Source organism: Oncorhynchus nerka, linkage group LG20 (assembly GCF_034236695.1).
Source record: "Oncorhynchus nerka isolate Pitt River linkage group LG20, Oner_Uvic_2.0, whole genome shotgun sequence".
In the NCBI taxonomy this organism is placed as follows: Eukaryota; Metazoa; Chordata; class Actinopteri; order Salmoniformes; family Salmonidae; genus Oncorhynchus; species Oncorhynchus nerka.
In genome coordinates this window covers 76,475,544-76,492,160 of record NC_088415.1, presented here as the reverse complement: position 1 = coordinate 76,492,160, position 16,617 = coordinate 76,475,544, and the positions used below count along the sequence as shown (strand labels likewise).

General features: G+C 41.9%; 1 pseudogene; it reads right to left on the bottom strand.

Annotated features, from left to right (window-relative positions):
- Window positions 1-16,149, bottom strand: part of LOC115103147 (enhancer of polycomb homolog 1-like) — a 42,709-nt pseudogene extending 26,560 nt beyond the window's left edge.
- Window positions 16,150-16,617: the final 468 nt, after the last annotated feature.

Genomic DNA, 16,617 nt, shown 5'->3' with positions numbered 1-16,617 from the left:
CCCGGTATCCTGTGTGAATTTAAGTATGCTCTCTATTTCTCTTTCGTTCTTTCCCTTACCCGGAGGACCTGAACCCTAGGACTATGCCTCAGGACAACCTGGCATGATGACTCCTTGCTGTCCCCAGTCCACCTGGCCGTGCTGCTACTCCAGTTACAACTGTTCTGCCTGCGGATATGGAACCCTGACCTGTTCACCAGACGTGCTACCTGTCCCAGACCTGCTGTTTTCAACTCTAGAGACAGCAGGAGCGGTAGAGATACTCTGAATGACCGGCTATGAAAAGCCAACTGACATTTACTCCTGAGGTGCTGACCTGTTGCACCATCTACAACCACTGTAATTATTATTATTATTTGACCCTGCAGGTCATTATGAACATCTTGGCCATGTTCTGTAATAATCTCCACCCAGCACAGCCAGAAAAGGACTGGCCACCTCTCATAGCCTGGTTCCTCTAGGTTCCGACCTAGGTTCTGGCCTTTCCAGGGACTTTTTCCATGTCACCGTGCTTCTACACCTGTATTGCTTGCGGTTTTATGCTGCGTTTCTGTACAGCACTTTGTGACATCAGCTGATGTAAAAAAGGGCTTCAAAAATACATTTGATTGATGTCAAAGTGGAATTATATTAACAAAATAAAAATAAAAAGCTGAAATGTGTTGAGTCAATAAGTATTCAACCCCTTTGATATGGCAAGCACCAACAAGTTCAGAAGTAAACATTTGCTTAACTCACATAAATTGCATCGACTCACCTTGTGTGCAATTATAGTATTTATCATGATTTGAATGACTACTTTATCGCTGTACCCCACATACAATTCTTTAAAAAAGGTCCCTCAGTCAAGCAGTGAATTTCAAACAGATTCAACCAAAGACGTTTCCCAATGCCTTACTACGGGGCCCTATTGGAAGATGGGTTCAAATAAAAAATTTGAAATTGAAAATCAAGTTATTCATTACACTTGGTGTATGAATACACACAGTCAATACAAAGATACAGGCATTCATACTAACTCAGTTGCCGGAGGGGAAGGAAACCGCTCAGGAATTTCATCATGAGGCCAATGGTGACTTTAGACCTAATACGACTAGATTAGTTTTACTGTGGGAGGTCGGACAAGGTAATTATGTACACGAGCATAAAAACACCATCATTAGTCCCGTCCAAATCTGCGGTGGCAGAAATTTTTACATGGGAGGAGAGTAACAAATCCAGCCAGAATAACCTACTGTTTATTGGAAAAAGCCACGGTCCTCTGATAATACTAGCCATGTGCAAATCGACATCCATGTGTTTAGAAAGTATGTCTGAGTTTGACAGGTGTTGCTCACAGTTTGAGCAAGAAAACTGATTCGATAAATTGAAAAACTATGCACTATACAGTGCATTTGGAAATTATTCAGAGCACTTAACAAAATCTTTAAAAGTTAGGTCACAGCCTTGTTTTTTCCACCCTCATCTACACACAATACCCCATAATGACAAAGCAAAGACAGGTTTTTAGAAATGTTTGCTAATAAAAATATCACATTTACATAAGTATTCAGAACAATTAATCAGTACTTTGTCGAAGCACCTTTGGCAGTGTTCATAGCCCCGAGGAGTCTTAGGTATGACGCAACAAGCTTGGCACACCTGTATTTGGAGAGTTTCTCCCATTCTTCTCTGCAGATCTTCTTCAGGCTCCGTCAGGTTGGATGGGGAGTGCTGCTGCACAGCAATTTTGAGGACTCTCCAGAGATGTTCGATCAGGTTCAAGTCCGGGCTCTGGCTGGGCCACTCAAGGACATTCAGAGACTTGTCCCGAAGCCACTCCTGCGTTGTCTTGGCTGTGTGCTTACGGTCGTTGTCCTGTTGGAAGGGGAACCATCACCCCAGTCTGAGGTCCGGAGCAGGTTTTCATCAAGGATCTCTGTACTTTGCGCCGTTCATCGTTGCCTCGATTCTGACTAGTCTCCCAGTCCCTGCCCAGTCTTGGCATTCAGGCCAAAGACTTCAATTTTGGTTTCATCAGACCAGTGAATCATGTTTCTCGTGGCATAAGAGTCCTTTAGGTGCCGTTTGGCAAACTCCAAATGGGATGTCGTGTGCCTTTTACTGAAGAGTGGCTTCACTCTGACCATTCTACCATAAAAAGGCCTGATTGGTGGAGTTCTTCAAAGAATGTTGTCCTTGTGGAAAGTTGTCCCATCTCCACAGAGAAACTTTGGAGCTCGGTCAGTGACCATCAGGTTCTTGGTCACTTCCCTAACCAAGACCCTTCTCCCCTAATTGCTCAGTTTGTCCAGGCAGCCAGCTCTAGTTAAGAGTCTTGGTGGTTCCAAACTTCTTCCATTTAAGAATGATGGAGGCCACTGTGTCCTTGGGGACCTTCGATGCTGCACAATTTTGTTGGTACCCTTCCCCAGATCTGTGCCTCAACACAATCCTGTCTCTACGGACTACGGACAATTCGCTCGACCTTATGGCTTAGTTTTTGCTCTGTCTTCTGTGGGACCTTATATTAGGCAGGTGTGTGCGCCTTTCCAAATCATGTCCAATCAATTTACATTCACCACAGGTGCTCCAATCAAGTTGTATAAACATCAAGGATGAAAAAATGTAAACTGGATGCAACGGAGCTCAATTTCGAGTCTCATAGCAAAGGGTTTTGTTGGTCAAAAAGTTAAGATACACCTACTCATTCAAGGGTTTCTTTATTTTTACATTGTAGAATAGTGAAGAAATCCAAACTATGAAATAACAAATGCAATCGTGTGTTTGCCTTTGCCTGGTTGAGGGAATGCAGAGTGCGCGCAAAGCTGTCATCAAGGCAACGGGTGGCTACTTTGAAGAATCTCAAATATAAAATATTTGAGTAGTTTAACACTTTAGTTACTACTTGATTCCTTGTTCTGTTTCCACTATTATTCTACAATGTAGAAAATAGTAAAAATTAAGAAAAACCCTTTAACTTCTTTGGGGCTGAGTAGCTTGGATGAATAATATATGCTATATATGCCAGTTGCTAATATATGCATATTATTATTATTAACAGTTTCTAAAACTGTTTGAATGATGTCTGTGAGTATAACAGAACTCATGGCAGGCAAAAACATGAGAAAAATCCAACCAGGAAGTAGGAAATCTGACGTTTGTAGTTTTTCAAGTCAATGCCTATCGAATATACAGTGTCTATGGGGTCATATTGCACTTCCTAAGGCTTCCCACTAGATGTCAACCGTCTTTAGAAACTTGTTTCAGGCTTCTGCTATAAAGGAGGGGGGAATGGGAGATGAATGAGTCAGTGGTCTGGCAGAGTGTCTCAGGCTCGTGACACGAGGTCCCGACAGAGTTAGCTCTCGTTCCAGTGCTTTTCTACAGACAATGGAATTCTCCGGTTGGAACATTATTGAAGTTATGTTAAAAACATCCTAAAGATTGATTCCATACATCGTTTGACATGTTTCTATGACCTTTAATGGGACTTTTGAGTTTTTGTCTGGACGTAGTGCTCGCGCCTCATGAAGATGGATTACTGGGCTGAACACGCTAACAACAAGTGGCTATTTGGACATAAACGATGGACTTTATGGAATTTATTGTCGAACTGGGATTCCTGGGAGTGCATTCTGATGAAGATCGAAGGTAAGTGAATATTTATAATGTTATTTCTAACTTCTGTTGACTCCAACATGGCAGATATTTCTTTGGCTGGATTGGGCTCTGAGCTCCGTACTCAGATTATGCTTTTTCCGTAAAAAAATAAAATAATCTGACAGCGGTTGCATTAAGGAGAATTGGATCTAAAAATTCCATGCATAACACGTGTATCTTTTAGCGATGTTTATTATGAGTATTTCTGGGATTTGATGTGGCTATCTGCAAAATCACCAGATGTTTTGGAATCAAAACATTACTGCACGTAATGCACCAACGTAAACTGAGATTTTTGGATATAAATATGCACATTATCGAACAAAACATGCATGTATTGTGTAACATGATGTCCTATGAGTGTCATCTGATGAAGATCAAAGGTTAGTGATTCATTTTCATCTCTATTTCTGTTTTGTGAGACTTCTATCTTTGGCTGGGAAAATGGTTGTGTGTTTTTGTGACTTGGCGCTGACCTAACATAATCATATGTTGTGCTTTCGCTGTAAAGGCTTTTTGAAATTGGACACGATGGGTAGATTAACAAGGAGTTTTTCATTTGCTGTATTGGACTTGTTAATGTGTGAAAGCTACGTATTTCTAAAAAATATTTTTGAATTTCACGGGCTGCCTTTTCAGCGGAATGTTGTCGAGGGGTTCCGCTAGATTTCCACGTTTAACATTTTACTTCATATTATGAGGCACGTCTTATTTTGCTTTAAGGTGGCCTAGCAAAAACCCGACAATAGAAACGTGGAACCAATTATATTATGCCATTGAAACAAGTAGCCTATTTCTCTCATGTCCTATTGGTTTTCAAATCAACTAGTTGTTCAAAAGTCAGTGGCACAATCCTAGTCATATTAGCAACCCATCCGAATTGTTGAATCTTCAGATGTCCCCTCTTATTTCTCATGGATATTTTAATCTCCGTCACATGAATCCATTCACATGTGGGGTGCGCTTTTGGAAACCGTTTTCCCGCTAATTGCATTACGGAACAAACATCTGCGAGCAGCCTACTGCCGGGTGTGCATTACTATGCTTATGTGAAGAAATAATAGTATATGAACACTAAGCCAAATGTTCTGGTCTGCTGCATCAGCCTGCTTTTCAAAAGTGTATTTTTTATGAATTTGTATGAATTTGGGCATCATCGTCCCACAACGGTCCAAGACAAGTCAATTGTTCTACTATGGGGGAATAGTAGATTGAATTAAGCTAGTGATTTTTCTGTTAGTTACTTGTCTTGTTGGCTGAGGAAAAGTAAACGGACAGTTATTTGAACATCTTCAAAGTGTGCATCATAAATTCAGCAAGGATGAAAAGCGTTGGGACCATGCTCCCACCCATACAGGACATCTACTCAAAACCGTGTCTGAGGACCCCACACACCAGCCATGAGTTCTTCTCTCCTTTATGTTGGTCAGACGGTATCGGAGCGGGAGTTCTGATAGAAATTAGGGGTGCACGATATATCGGTAAGCATATCAGAAATCGGCAAATATTAGCTACAAATTCCAATATCGGCATAGGCCCGACTGTCTAGTTTAACGGCGCTGTGCAAAACCGATGTCAAAGCTACCGTGCATACCTATATAACGTCGGTAGATGACGTAATGACGCCACGAAAAATATAGCACTACACGTACAACACAGCCCAATGTATGCTGTGTGGATCGAGCAGTCAACAAGTCAAGCAGTCATTTGAAAGAGTAAGAACATTTCAGCGAGACAATGCAAAGGCAAAATCCATTAACGCCAAGATAATGGGATTCATTGCCCTTGACAATCAACAGTTCTGTCATGGATGATGTTGGCTTTCGCCGACTGGTCGAGCACCGGTACACACTACCAAGTAGGCGCTATTTTTCAAATGTTGCCATACCGGAGTTAGACAGTATTGTTGAAACGCACATCTATGAGTTAACCTCTTAGAACTCCTGCTCTATACTGCCCCTGTTGGAGAAAGTGCGTACCCATAGTAAACTGAAAATATTTTTACCCAAAATTGCTAATATATGCATATAAAAATTATTATTGAATAGAAAACACTCTAAAGTTTCTAAAACCGTTTAAATTATGTCTGTATGTAAAGCAGAACTCTCAGGAGAGCCATTCTCCCTAACACTCTGTCAACAATGGAAAAGTTGGGTCTACTTTGACGTCATCGCCAACACCCTTCCCAGGCAGCTACGGATCCAGGAACAGTCTATCAGTTCAGCGCGATGTCTGCTTTCAAATGGCGCGTTCACTGTGAGAATCGCACGAGCCCTGCACCTTTGGTGCGCAAAATTCCGCGTGTCCCTCTCAAAACCGGGCACTCTATTGCGCGCGGCCGATTTGGAGTACGTCTTTTTCCAACAGGCAGCATTTGAAGCCGGTTTGTCTGTTAGCGCTGTCCTTTGTTCTACATGCTAAAAACATCAAAGCTCGATTTTGCACATCGTTTGACCAGTTTAATCGACATATAATATGTAAATTGGAAGTTTTAATGCGCAGAGTGCTGGACCAGAAGTCATTTTTGATGCATTCCAGCTGAAGCTGTTAGCATATCAAATCAAATTTATTTATATAGCCCTTCGTACATCAGCTGATATCTCAAAGTGCTGTACAGAAACCCAGCCTAAAACCCCAAACAGCAAACAATGCAGGTGTAAAAGCACCAGGGACACACAACGTGAAACCAAACGATGTATTGGGTAAGTATGACTCCTTCTACGTCTTCTGATGGAAGAACATCAAAGGTAAGGGAATATTTATGTGGTTATTTTGGGTTTCTGTGGACTCCAAACGTACTGCTAATATCTGAGCGCCGACTCCTAGTATAGCCAAGTGAACGATGTCTGTAACGTTAAAAATAAATGTAATACAGCGGTTGCATTAAGAAGAAGTGTATCTTTGTAAATATATGTAGAACATGTATATTTAGTCATGTTTATTGCTTGTTATTGACGTTATCTGTCGGAGCTATCATCATTTCTCCTGACATTTGAGTAGCATGGTTTTTTTTTTTTAAATGTTGTCAACCGAGATTTATGGATATTATATAGCATATTATTGGAAAAAAATGTAATGTACTGTGTAACATGTAATATTACTGTCATCTGATGAAGATTTTCAAAAGGTTAGTGAATTATTTATTTTTTCTGGGACAAAATGGCCGCCGCTTGCCTTTTATTTCGGTGGTGATCTAATATAAATATGTGCTATGTTTTCGCCGTAAAACATTTTAGAAATCTGACTTGCTGGGTAGATAAACAACTTGTTTATCTTTCATTTGAGCTATTTTACTTGTTAATGAGTGGAGGTTAAATATTTTTAGGAATATTTTTTCGCATTGTGCGTTATGCTAATGAGCTTGAGCCCTAGTCACGAACCCGCATACGGTATTGGTGGACTATGAGGTTAAAGACCCCAGCCACGCCAGTCAGACTGTTCTCTCTACAGACTGTTCTCTCTACTACCGCATGGCAAGCGATACCAGAGTGGCCAAGTCTAGGACAAAAAGGCTTCTCAACAGTTTTTACCCCCAAGACATAAGACTCCTGAACAGGTAACCAAATGGTTACCCAGACTATTTGCATTGTGTGCCCACCACCACCACTGCTCTTTTACGCTGCTGCAACTCCCTGTTTATCATATATGCATAGTCACTAACTATACATTCATGTACATACTACCTAAATTGGCCCGACCAACCAGTGCTCCCGCACATTGGCTAACCGGGCTATCTGCATTGTGTCCCACCACCCGCCAACCCCTCTTTTTACACTTCTGCTACTCTCTGTTCATCATATATGCATAGTCACTTTAACGACACCTACATGTACATACAACCTCAATAAGCCTGACAAACAGGTGTCTGTATATAGCCTTGCTTCTCTTTTTTCAAATGTATTTTTTCTGTTGTTTTAGTTCTTTACTTACCTACACACACCTTTTGTCCCCCGCACCATTGGTTAGAGCCTGTAAGTAAGCATTTCACCGGTTGTATTCGGCGCACGTGACAAATAAACTTTGATTTACTTGCTACGGGCGTCACTGCTATTAGCTTCACGACTGACATTTGGACCAGCGATGTCAGCCCCATGAGCATGCTGAGTCTGACAGCACAGTGGGTCTACTAGGATTTCGTACTGGGGAAAGCCGTATTGCATGCTCAAGAATATTGGACAAAATGGTAAAAATGGAAGAGGCCACAGACAGCTGAAACTTCACTGCTTGACGAAATCCTGGTTGAGACTGAACAACGAAACAGCACAGCAAGTAAGTGAAAGAAATAGGTTTTGATTATGTTTTACTGGTAATGGGGACATACGTAAATCCCAACAAATTAACTTTTTGGTCAGTCAGTGTGTGTGGCCACTATTTAACTGTACTAGAATGCTTAAAAAGGCTGCAATTTTTCTTCTTATAAAATCGGTATCGGGTTTTTTGGCAAGGAAAATATAGGCTTGGACAGTATACAGATTGTCATACCGATCTTGTGCCATAACGGGATATGCGGTAATAAGGGACACTGACCACAACGGCCGCTGTTTTCAAACCCCACTGATGCTCTGTAATCCGAAGGTTAGCAATGCTAACAAATCCCATAGAGAATGCTAATTAAATGCTAACTAGTGTGTTGGGCTGGAGGCGAAATAAACACCTATTTAGACGAGGTGCTGGCTAGTGGAGTATAACACTTGAAAAAGAAAGAGCCGCACACTCTAGAAGCTCAGATGCAATAATTGAGCTCCTAGAGTGCGGTTCTCCTTTTCTTTAACTAGTGCATTGGGAACATTTTGTACAGTTTTTGGCCTAAACTATATAAGTAACAAACAAAAAAATGATACTCACAGTTTGCTGTACGCACAAAACAAATATTAACCAGCAATGCTCTTGATCCAGGAGAGGATTATCTGCTGTTACCAAGCTAAATGCTCGATTTTGGTAGAAGCTTACCACCTAGCTACTAAATTAGCCTACCAAATGCACAACTTCTGAGCATTTAGTACATTTTAGACAGTTGATAGTGAAGGTATCTAGCTGGCAAACATTTAGTTGTGAATTCCATACTGTAATTAGATCACCTGGCGCATGATGCACAACAGTGAATGACTCACAAGGTCCCGGTCTCTCGTCGTTGTGTGCTTGTAAACAAAAACCACGTGACTGTGGACTACCGTAAAATTCATAATGTGACAGGTGAACTTTATTTCCAAACTTATTGCACAAGTTGACTGCAGGTACTTAAAAAGTAGTTACAAATATTAAAATGTATTAAAACAACTTCAGAAATAGTTTCAACGGTATTGAAAAAGCATTGCGGCTTTATCGAAATACCCCGGTAAACCACCCAAGCCTACTCATTATACATTACACCCCATCCCCAAAAATTTGACTATAAACTGTGCCTTCATTTGTTATACTTATGATAAAATGTTTATTATATTCTTTAATTTAAGTACGTATTCTTATCGTTTATTGTGGTTGCATTGTCGAGAAGGAACCTGCAAGTAAGCATTTTGTTGGACAATGTATAAGTACCCCGTGTATACGACCAATAAAACTTGAAACGCTGCTGCATCCTCGAGTTGCATGTTCTTTTAAGATGAATTACCATCATCTGAATAGGATTTCTGTCATCCTGAAGAAAAGTGCCGGGGGGGGGTACTCGTCTGACAGTAGTGGGGGGGGGGTGCTCGTCTGACAGTAGTAAAACTAACAGGCCTCTGGCTCTCAGGCCTGGGCATTGTGCCATTGGCAGCCTGTCAAGATAGCAGAAGCACAGCGTTGTCCCAGATTTGTACATATAATCTCTCCGGAGTGTGTGATTATGGTTTCACTGTGCCGCTCCCCACAGCTCTACTCTGGGGTCCCTAGCAAGCTTCAACTAGGGCCCAAGCCTCTGGTCAAAAGTAGTGCACTATAAGGAATAGAGTGCCATTTGGGATGAAGCCATAGTTAGTCCCCTCCAGGATTCCACGATTGATCAACAATTCCCTGCATATACACTAAGTACACCTGCTCTTTCCATGAGACTGACCAGGTCTGATCCCTTATTAATTCCACTTCAAAAATCAGTGTAGTTAAAAGGGGAGACCAGTTTTTAATCCTTGAGACAATAGACATGGATTGTGTCTTTTCAATGATGGTGAAAGTCACATGTAAGTGTCAAGTGTAGACAACCAGAGGGTGAATGGGCAAGACAAAATATTTAACTGCCTTTGAACGGTGTATGGAAGTAGGTGACAGGCACACCGGTTTGTATCAAGAACTGCAACGCTGCTGGGTTCTCACACTCAACAGTTTCCAGTGTGTATCAAGAATGGTCCACCACCCAAAGGACATCCAGCTAACATGACAACTGTGGGAAGCATTGGAGTCAACATGGACCAGCATAGCTGTGGAACGCTTTCGACAGCTAGTAGATGCCATGCCCTGACGAATTTAAGCTGTTTTGAGGGGGAAAAAGGGGCAGGGTGCAACTCAATATTAGGAAGGTGTTCCTAATGTTTGGTATACTCAGTGTAGAGTGGTGAGGTGGTGTTTACCGTGTCCAGAAGAGACTTCATTATTCATTTTCTGTATTCAGGGTTCACTCAAACATCATTTTAAGCTTTGTTTTACTGACAGTTGTAGCTGATTTTGGGATTGTATATCAATTCGCACTCAAATAAGCATTCTGATTTATTTGTTTCAGTCTCCGAATTGTTTAATCAAACTTTGCTGCTGGCTCCTGATAGCAGGGCATAAAAAGTACAGTCAAGTCTCCTAAATTAGCCTAGTCCAAGCTTGTTTGACAACTTTGCTAGCGCTAGTTGTCAAACTTCATAAATACTACAACCTCAACTTCAAAACTCCTTTGCTAGTTCTACAATTATGTAACTCAGAAATTCACTGGAAAGAAACTTAATTATTTGTTTTATAATTCTGTTGAATGGTAATGACTGGTTTGAGATATGTCGGAAGACTACGGGGGCAAAGGACATCATGGATGTTAGCTGGATGTTTTTGACTTGGAACTGTGACACCAGGCAGCCTCTCCCCGCTTGGCCTGATGTGATATGTAGTGATTTTGCCAATATAGCCAAAATCACTACATATCACAGTGTTGTACCCTTAACGTTTTAAAACTTAATGTTGTATTTGTTGATTAAAATCAGACTTTATTAATATAATGAGTAATCCAGGAATGTCATGGGTTAATTGACACAAGAAAACAGCAACTCTACAGAGCATGACTACAATGAATGGCTAAATTACTTCTGGACACAAAGTGTACAGCAGAGCTCCTACTCCTCACCACACTGTTACGAGGGCTTGCAAATTTGACCAATCACCACAGTATTTCCTCTTAAAACAACCAAATCATCATAATAATACCAATAACCTTCAACATTCCATGACAATCACAGCCCTAGTTGTATATGCCAAATAAAGTGAGCTTCTCTCTAGGCTTGGGCAGTATACGGGTATTTGGAAAAAGCCACAGGATGGTTTAAGTTAAATACCTGCAGTCAACTTGTGCAATACGTTAGCATTCATTTCACCCGTCACATTATGACGCGTACTGTGGTTCCCCAGAACAGGTGAGCCAGTCATGTGTTTGTAATTAGCACAACAGGAGAAAGTGAGCTGGTGAGTCTAAGTGTTCTTTATCTATCAGCGAGTGTCTGTTATGCGGCTCACATGAGGTGATGAAGTCACACCTGTATGCAATTCACTACTAAATGTTTGCCAACAGATATCTTATGACTTTCTGCCAGAAGTCAAATAGCTCTGGATGAGTTCTGTACAGTTGCCATTTTTCCCCCTGTGCTTCCTAGAGTTTTCCCCTTCTCTGTTCTTCTCCCATCTGCTCTGTGTACACATCATGCTCTTCCTTCAGAAATGCATGCGTCACAACTTTGTTTATTTGCACAATTTCCCTAGTAAAATGTCCACTCACCGAAAATAACATTCGGTAGCTACTAGCTATGCTTATATAACTTTATGAGCATGATTTAGCTGTGACCCTTGTGTGCCATGCCGGTAATACCATAAATCCCAGGATGAGAGAAGGACGATATGAAAATCTAGATTCCGCCCAAACCTACTTCTCTCTAGTTGCAAAGGGTTGGCGGTAGCGTAGGTGAAGAGGAACAGAACCCTTTCCATACAAAGCAACGAACACCATCTCTGCTGCCCAACCCAGAATATTAGTAAATCCTACATGGACAGTCACCTGCAGGTTTGCCTTGGCTGCAGCACACAGAGGCTAAATCGATGCCTTAAGTCCACACTACAGAAACCTTTGGCTACATCCCGATTCTCCACCCTTCTAGCAAAGACTGCAATTGCACACTCTCAGTCATGATATCTTCCTCCAGCCAATTGGTACTACATTAAATACATGACTGGGAGTGTAGACTTTGGGAAAAGTGTGGAGAATCGTGATGCAACCTTACTCTTCCCAAGGGCTGAGAATAGTGCACTTCCCAGCAAGTTTGTTCCTACATTACAATAGATATGTGGTTTGCATAGAAATCAATAGACTGTTAGCCTTCTCCAAGGCTTGCTGAGAAAAATATTGTTGACAACCAATTACATTTTTCATTTTCAGTACTCTGGAATCGGCTTCAAAGGCCAGCTCCAATATAGGCTATGCAGCTTCTAGACACTTCAGTATTTTCAGTTTCCATTGCATTCATTCAAAGCCTTGAGAGGGGGGGGGGGGGGGGGGGGAGTACACTTGCTGCCAAACGTAAGGACATGTCCGAAACGTCGGTGACTACTAAGCTTTTTTTTTTTTTACCTTCTGTTTTGGGCTGGATTTGTCAATGCATCGTTCATATATGCATAATCTTTGATCAGAATTACTGTTTTACCTCCACCACAAAATCCCTAGTTTGAAAGCAACCATTTTTCTGGAAGCTGTGCTGCACCATGTTCCCCCATGTGTGCCAGTCTCCTAACAATTGGAGTTCAACCAATGAGCTTCAGCCCCTGGCCATATGAGTGACAGCTAGCAAGATGCACCCACCACAGCATAGCGAGAGCAATGATGTGGTGCACATATTTTACATAGTAGGTAGCCTAGTGGTTAAGTGTGTTGGGCCAGTAACCCAAAAATCTGCCGTTTTGCCCTTGGGCAAGGCAGTTAACCCTCAACAACAACTACTCCCTGGGAGCTGATGACATGGATGACGATTAAGGCAACCCCCACAACTCTGACTCAGAGGGGTTGCGTTAGATGCAGAAGACACATTTCAGTTGAATGCGTTCAGTTGTGTAACTGGCTAGGTATCCCCCTTTCCACCTAGCATTCCATTTTCAGGGACCACTTTTGGCTTGTGAGCACTACTTTAAAATCTACTGGCTAAAAAGTACCAGAGAATACATTTGATCAAAACACTCCCTTTGTATAGGCTACTTCCCTATTGATGGCAATGGGCTAGCAGAGGATAAACTGACTGAACCATCCGTCTCTTCCTCCTCCAGACCACAACAGTCTATCTAGAAATAGGCGATCCCTTAAAATGTATATTGATTGCTGTCAGGTCTGCTCTGGGGGCCCACGGCTGCTCCTCTTGTCCTTCTGCCTACCAGGCAGCTACAGTTCCAGCCGTTGTAAATGTCACTTAACATGGCCTGCCACAGGGGGCAAGGACTGAATGACAGGGCCACGGAGAATCAGAACGTCTAGAGAGTAGAATTCATAACTTGACTACTGTTAGACTCTGGATGAGTACAAAAGAAATGGGCCCTGGTGAAAAGTAGTGCACTGTATAGGGTGCCATTTGGGATACACAGAGCATGCCTGGAGAGAAGAACTGGTTATGTAACTCCACTACTGTGAGACTAAGAAGTGGTCTACACAGCTACTTCTATAAATTGTTTCCTGAAACCATCTGGGGACATATATAATGCACGCCTCAGTGTAGGAGTGCTGATCTAGCGGCAGGTCCCTTTCAGTCCAAGTAATCTTATTCATTGTGATCTACAAGGAAAAACTAATCCCAAATCAGCCTTTCTACCCTTGAGAATCTTGATAAATACAGCCCCTGTGCTAATCTCACCAAGGCTCAACACCTCTGAGGGGAAGATGATATGTCGCTGAATCCCAAAGTGCAGCCATTTCCCCTATATAGTGTAGTACTTCTGACCAGAGCCCTATGGGCCTTGGCCAAAAGAAGTGCACCACATAGGGAGTTAAGTTGCTATTTGTGGCAAAAACCACCTGGCTCTCTCAAAGGATAACAGGTCATAGATAGTCACGCATTTGTGGTGAAACCATTTATCACCTGATTTCAGCAGTATCACAGCAGAGATTTGGGTCAGGTAGGCTAGCCCATCACGCAACACATTACAGGTGAATGCGGTCACAGCAGTGAGAAACTGGTCGACTGCCAACATGTGTGTGTTCAAGGAAAACTGGCACTCAGACAAAACAGATCCCTCCAATTCCCACTGCATTATGTCTCAGACATTGACCCAGTGACAGTGAGTTCACCCAACAAACACTGGCTGTGTGGACTGACACAGTTAACCGTTATAAAAAGTTGAGCAGCCAGGTTGAAAAATAAAAGTCTAATGAGCAATCAATTGGAATAAGGCACACACATAGCGCAAGCTAGAACGTTGATTCCCCCACCCAAAACATCCATTAAAAACTACTTTGTGACATAAGGTGGATACCATGCTTATCTCATTTCCCATGCCAGTCACTGAGAAGCTGTCTGTTGCCAGACAGCTCCCCTTTGACAGGGTGCTCAGAATACTGCATAAATAAACAGACCACTCCGATTGTTATGTGCCTCTATTATGCAACACAGTACATAAGAATGGAGTGGAGGCTTCTTTGTGAAGAGGCCCACTGCTGGGACTCCTGCTGTGAGCCTCAGAGCATTAAGATACATTGTGTCATAGAGGAATGTCAAGAAGACATGTCCTGGCCTAGCCATAAATAAATCAACACATTCAAGTCGAAATGTGCAATTAAAGTAGTCCTCCAGCGATAAAATAAAAAAATGTTTTAAATAAAACAGTTGAAGTGCGATATCCCAAGTATAAATACAGTAAAGTACACAAAGGGTGAAATAAAAAGGGTATTTTAGACAACTGGTCTGCAGGGAGTGGGAGCATCTTACCGTAGGTAGGTAGGCAATCACTAGAAACAGGTTTCAACTGAAGCATGGCATGTATAAAATATGGAAACAATATATATTTTTTTTAAGTAATAAAACTACAAAGCTGGCTATACAAGTTAGTGCACTGAAATGTAAACACAGACCGGTCCAAGAGACATGACAGCGGATAACCAAAAACAGAGGCTACATGTCATATTGACAGGTACAAACGTCCACATCATAACAAGGCCACGTGCCTAGCCAACACTTGCTGGGACTTGAATCATTGAGCGTGAAGCCAAATATGAACCTAGAGGTGCCCAGCAAAATACAAAGTGTATATCGCCAACCATATGCTTATTGAATGTAAAGCAAAACAGTGCAGCCATGAGTGATTGCTCTCATGCATTCGTTGGCGCGCTAATTTATAATAATTCAACAGATCACCCCGTGAGTCAATGCATAGGCTATTTGGAGCGCACAGTTATGGTTGAAACTAAAAAGACAGACGATCCACGCAAGGCGCACAAAGTTTTCACCCCCCCACCCCAGTATCGCCATCATCCCACATGCACAGTTGGAGGACATATACAATTTCCGATATTTAGCTCCCCCTTGCACCGGTCCTTTGCCATTACGCCAACACAAGGCCCATCCCAAAGACAGACAACAAAATGTCGGATTGACGGGAGTCACGTGATTCCTTTGTACTTTGAAAATCATCTCAAGCGAAAACAACCAGCTAAAACCAGAATATAGTATAATATATAGAACGAATAACTCGTAGTGATTTGTAAAGTGTATTAGTGTATTATTAGCATGGTATCTACATAACTTTTTCGTCGTCTTTTAGAAAATAGAATTGGCAGCCATTTTGTGCAAACTTGCGCAGAAAAAAAGAGTAACACCTCTCAAAATATAAAAATAAGTTAACGTGTTTCTTCTCAGAATTTCGAACTATAAAACATACCGATTCCTCTTCTTTTTCCATCCCCGTCGGCATCTGCGGCACTGCCCGGTTAATAGATGCATATTCGTGCAAGTCTGGTAAATCCTCACATCGGAAGACGGGTAGTGGCTTGGACGCGTCCAGCGCCCGTGCCCGAAACGACAATTTACTCATTTTTTATAATTCGAGATGCAACATAAATCTATCCGATCTCCTAAAATTCACAACGGTCTCTTGTTGCGCTTTCATGGATGACTCTGTTGTTTTTCAGAAATCTACGGTTCGACTGGTTGAAAGCTATATTTAGGGCGTCGAACGGAGCCGGGAAGGCCCGGATCTTGGTCGCTCTCTTTCGGTCTATTTTTTCAGAGGCTTCGCTGTCTATCGGTGGTTGAGTACGCCATGGCCAACATGGCGGACATTAAAAACTCTTTATAACGCTCCGTTCGCACAGAGCAGCCCAACCCACCGATCATCGAACAGCCATTCCCACACGGTTCCGAGCGCGTGCGCGACGGTGGGGGTGGGGCGAAGCGCCCCCACAGTGCCCCAAAAGTAAACAAGTAAACAATTTGGAGAACTAGTTAGATTCAGGTTACATTTGGGATTGCAATAACAAAGGGGCATTGACACTACAGAATATTTCGCTGCATGTCCCTAATTGATTGCAAACTAAATAGTCTACATTTGCCAATTCATCATCAGTGACTAAATAATTCAGAATTGTCACAGTAACATATTTATTTCAACCTTTATTTAACCAGGGAGGCAAGTTGAGAACAAGTTCTCATTTACAACTGCAACCTGGCCAAGAAAAAGCATAGCAACAAAAACAACAAAGTTACACATGGGATAAACAAACTCACAGTCAATAACACAATAGAAAAATCTATATACAGTGTGTGCAAATAAGGTAAGGGTGTACCT